This window comes from Hylobates moloch, unplaced genomic scaffold, assembly GCF_009828535.3.
Source record: "Hylobates moloch isolate HMO894 unplaced genomic scaffold, HMol_V3 SCAFFOLD_7, whole genome shotgun sequence".
NCBI classification, from domain to species: domain Eukaryota; kingdom Metazoa; phylum Chordata; class Mammalia; order Primates; family Hylobatidae; genus Hylobates; species Hylobates moloch.
The window spans coordinates 105,155,507-105,160,884 of record NW_026652282.1 but is presented as its reverse complement, the minus strand read 5'-3'; the positions used below and the strand labels follow the sequence as shown (position 1 = coordinate 105,160,884).

General features: G+C 45.9%; 1 pseudogene; it reads left to right on the top strand.

The window, feature by feature from the left end:
* The first annotated feature begins 1,133 nt into the window (after window positions 1–1,133).
* On the top strand, window positions 1,134–5,000 carry LOC131383888 (uncharacterized; annotated as a pseudogene).
* Window positions 5,001–5,378: the final 378 nt, after the last annotated feature.

The following is a 5,378-nucleotide window of genomic DNA, read 5'->3' as shown; positions in this document are numbered from 1 at the left end:
GAAACAGCTTCCCATTCCCAGTAGTGACAACATCCCCTCCCCAATTCATGCTGCCATCAGCCTTTCCACCTTTGTCTGGGGAGATAAATCCTGTGCTGCCTGAGGCAACAGTGATGGCCTCCCCTGAGGCAGTTGCCAGGCAAGATAATGTTGATTCTCCTCAGGAGCCACCCCCAACACCCCTATTTGCTTCTGGACCTATAACTAGACTAAAGTCCTGGTGGACCCTTAGAGGTGAGGTTGAGAGTATGACCCATGAGGAGGCATACTACACTTGAAAAGAACTGCTTGAGTTTTCTGATTTATATAAACAGAAATCTGGAGAACAGGCATGGGAATGGATATTAAGGGTGTAGGGTAATGGTGGAAGGAATATACAGTAGGATCAGGATGAATTTATTGATTTGGGCACACTAAGTAGGGACTCTGCATTTAATGGTGCAGAGTCAGGGAGTTAAAAAAAAAAAGGTTCTAACAGTTTATTTGCTTGATTAGCTGAAATATGGATTAAAAGATGGCCCATTATAAGCAAGCTGGAAATGCCTGATCTCCCTTGGTTTAATGTAGAGGAAGGGATCCAAAGGCTTAGGCAGATTGGGATGGTGGAGTAGATTAATCGCTTTAGACCTACTCATCCCAGGTGGGAGGGTCCAGAAGATATATCCTTGACCAATGCCTTGTGAAATAGATTTATGAGGGCACCACCTGCATCTTGGAAGAGCCCTGTAATTGTTCTTCTCTGTATATCAGATCTAACAGTGGGAACTGCAGTCACTCAACTACAAAATTTAAATACAATGGGAATAATTTGATGCCGAGGTGGCAGGGGCCAAGTGGCAGCACTCAACCGTCAAAGGCAAGGTGGGTGTAGCTACTGTAATGGACAGCAGAGGCAAAGTGGCAATCATAATAGTCTGACTTGTGTAGAGCTCTGGCATTGACCAATTAATCACAGTGTTCCTATAAGTGAAGTTGATAGGAAGCCTACTGCATTCCTACTTAATTCATACAAGCAGAAAACTTCTAGGTATAATGGACAAAAGACTAATTTGAATTATAAAAACAGAGAATCATGGCCCATCAATCAATTTCCAGACTTGAGCCAGTTTACAGACCCAGGACCCCTTGAATGAATGGGAGGCCGGGTCCCCTTGAGGAAAGACCCCACTACATTACTGACAACTTATGCTGTTAATCTTTCTTCCATCCTTCCCCAAGGAGACCTCCGGCCTTTTACCAGCGTAACTGTGCACTGGGGAAATGAAAATGATCAGACATTCCAGGGATTACTGGACACTGGCTCGGAGCTGATGTTGATTCCAGGGGACCCAAAACGTCATCGTGGTCCTCTAGTTAAAGTAGGGGCTTATGGGCCGGGTGCAGTGGCTTACACCTGTAATCCCAACACTTTGGGAGGCCAAGGCAGGCAGATTATGAGGTCAGGAGTTCAAGACCAGCCTGACAAACATTGTGAAACCCCATCTGTACTAAAAATACAAAAATTAGCTGGGCATGGTGGCTTGTGCCTGTAATCCCAGCTACTCAGGAGGCTGAGGCAGGAGAATCGCTTGAACCCAGGAGTCGGAGGTTGCAGTGAGCCGAGATCATGCCACTGCACTCCAGCCTGGGTGACAGAGCGAGACTCCATCTTAAAAAAAAAAAAAAAAAGTAGGGGCTTATGGAAGTCAGGTAATTAATGGAGTTTTAGCTCAGGTCCAACTGACAGTGGGTCCAGTGGGTCCCCAGACTCATCCTGTGGTCATTTTCCCCAGTGCCAGAATGCATAACTGCCATAGGCATACTTAGCAGCTGGAAGAATCCCCACATTGGCTCCCTGACTGGTAGGGTGAGGGCTATTATGATGGGAAAGGCCAAATGGAAGCCATTAAATCTTCCTCTACCTAGAAAAATAGTATATCAAAAACAATATTCCATCCCTGCAGGGATTGTGGAGATTAGTGCCACCATCAAGGACTTGAAAGATGCAGGGGTGGTGATGCCCACCACATCCCCATTCAATTCTCCCATTTGGCCTGGGCAGAAGACAGACGGATCTTGGAGAATGACAGTGGATTATCGTAAGCTTAACCAAGTGGTGAATCCAATTGCAGCTGCTGTACCAGATGTGGTTTCATTGCTTGAGCAAATTAACACATCTCCTGATACCTAGTATGCAGCAATTGACTTGACAAATGCCTTTTTCTCCATTCCTGTCCATAAGGCCCACCAGAAGCAATTTGCCTTCAGCTGGCAAGGCCAGCAATATATCTTTACTATTCTACCTCAGTGGTATATAAACTCTCTAGCTTTGTGTCATAATCTTATTTAGAGAGACCTTGATCACTGTTCGCTTCCACAGGATATCACACTGGTCCATTACATTGATGACATTATGCTGATTGGATCCAGTGAGCAAGAAGTAGCAAACACACTGGACTTGTTGGTGAGATACTTGCATGCCAGAGGATGGGAAATAAATCTGACTAAAATTCAGGGAACTTCTACCTCAGTAAAATTTCTAGGAGTCCAATGGCGTGGGGCCTGTCGAGATATTCCTTCTAAGGTGAAAGAGAAGTTGCTGCATTTGGCCCCTCCTACAACCAAAAAAGGGACACAGCATTTAGTGGGCCTATTTGGATTTTGGAGGCAACACATTCCTCATTTGGGTGTGTTATGCCGGATCATTTATTAAGTGACCCAAAAGGCTACCAACTTGGAGTGGGTTCCAGAACAGGAGAAGGCTCTGCAACAGGCCCAGGCTGCTGTGTAAGCTGCTCTGCCACTTGGGACACACGCCCCAGCAGATCCAGTGGTGACTGAGGTGTCAGTGGCAGATAGGATGCTGTTTGGAGCCTTTGCCAGGCCGCCATAGGTGAATCACAGGGGAGGCCTCTAGTATTTTGGAGCAAGACCCTGCCATCTTCTGCAGATAACTACTCTCCTTTTGAGAGACAGCTCTTGGCCTGTCACTGGGCTTTGGTGGAAACTGAACGTTTGACTATGGGTCATCAAGTCGCCATGTGACCTGAACTGCCTACTATGAACTGAGTGCTTTCTGACCCATCTAGCCATAAAATGGGTCATGCACAGCAGTAATTCCATCATCAAATGGAAGTGGTATATACATGATTGGGCTCAAGCAGGTCCTGAAGGCACAAGTAAGTTACTTGAGGAGGTGGCTCAAATGCCCGTTGTCTACACTCCTGCCACTCTGCCTTCCCTTCCCCAGCCTGCACTGATGGCCACATAGGGAGTTCCCTATGATCAGTTGACAGAGGAAGAGAAGACTGGGGCCTGATTCACAGATGGTTCTGCACTGTATGCAGGCACCACTCGAAAGTGGACAGCTGCAGCACTACAGCCCCTTTCTATGACATTCCTGAAGGACATCGGTGAAGGGAAATCTTCCCAGTGAGCAGAACTTTGAGTAGTGCACCTGGTTGTGCACCTTGCGTGGAAGGAGAAATGGCCAGATGTGCGATTTTATACTAATTCGTGGGCTATAGCCAATGGTTTGGCTGGATAGTCAGGGACTTGGAAGAAGCATGATTGGAAAATTGGTGACAAAGAAATTTGGGGAAGAGGTATGTGGATGGACCTCTCTGAGTGGTCAAAAACTGTGTATCCCATGTGAGTGCTCACCAACAGGTGACCTCAGCAGAGGAGGATTTTAATAATCATATGGATAGGATGACCCGTTCTGTGGACACCACTCGGCTTCTTTCCCCAGCCACCTCTGTCATCACCCGACGGGCCCATGAACAAAGTGGCCATGGTAGCAAGGATGGAGGTTACACATGGGTTCAGCAACATGGACTTCCACTCACCAAGGCTGACCTGGCTACAGCCACTGCTGAGTGCCCAATTTGCCAGCAGCAGACACCAACACTGAGCCCTCGATATGGCAACATTCCTCTGGGCGATCAACAAACTACCTGGTGGCAGATTGATTATATGGACCTTTTCCATCATGGCAAGGACAGAGGGTTGTTCTCACTGGAATAGACACTTACTCCGCATATGGGTTTGCCTATCCTGCAGGCAATGCTTCTGCCAAGACTACCATCCATGGACTCATGCAATGCTTTATCCACCGTCATGGTATTCCACACAGCATTGCCTCTGATCAAGGCACTCATTATTATGGCTAAAGAAGTGTGGCAGTGGGCTCATGCTCATGGATTTCACTGGTCTTACCATGTTCCCCATCATCCTGAAGCAGCTGGATTGACAGAATGGTGGAATGGCCTTTTGAAGTCACAATTACAATGCCAACTAGGTGACAATACTTTGCAGGGCTGGGGCAAAGTTCTCCAGAAGGCCATGTATGCTCTGAATCAGCGTCCAATATATGGTACTGTTTCTCCCACAGCCAGGATTCACAGATCCAGGAATCAAGGAGTGGAAGTGGAAGTGGCACCACTCACCATCTCCCCTAGTGATCCACTAGCAAAATTTTTGCTTCCTGGTCCCGCGACATTACGTTCTGCTGGCCTAGAAGTCTTAGTGCCGGAGGGAGGAACTCTGCCACCAAGAGACACAACAACAATTCCATTAAACTGGAAGTTAAGATTGCCACCCAGACACTTAGGGCTCCTCCTACCTTTAAGTCAACAGGCTAAGAAGAGAGTTACAGTGTTGACTGTGGTGATTGACCCGGACTATCAAGATGAAATCAGTCTACTACTCTGCAATAAAGGTAAGGAAGAGTATGCATGGAATACAGGAGATCCATTAGGGCATCTCTTAGTAGCATCTCTTAGTATTACCATGCCCTGTGATTAAGGTCAATGGGAAACTACAACAGCTCAAATCCAGGCAGGACTACAAATGGCCCAGACACTTCAGCAATTAAAGGTTTGGGTCACTCCACCACGAAAAAAACATGATCTGCTGAGGTGCTTGCCGAAGGCAAAGGGAATACAGAATGGGTAGTAGAAGAAAGTAGTCATCAATACGAGCTACAACCACGTGACCAGCTGCAGAAATGAGGACTGTAATTGTCATGAGTATTTCTTCCTTCTTTTCTTAAAAACATGTTTGTGCATTCGTACACTTGTATTAAGAAAATATCTCCATTTTATTTCCTTTTTCTTTTATCATGTGCCATAAGATTCATTGACTTCATATTAGCATTTAAGTATTGTTAATTTTATGTAATAGTATCTGGGTTGGGAATTGGTGCATTTCCAGTTGTATGAAGGATAGTTGTATTATGTCAGGTGTAATTATGACCTTACTGTTGTCTTTATTTGAAGATTATGTATGATCTCAGGAGATGTGTATAGGTTCAAGTTGACAAGGGGTGGACTTGTGATGGTTAATACTGAGTGTCAACTTGATTGGATTGAAGGATACAAAGTATTTATCCTGGGTGT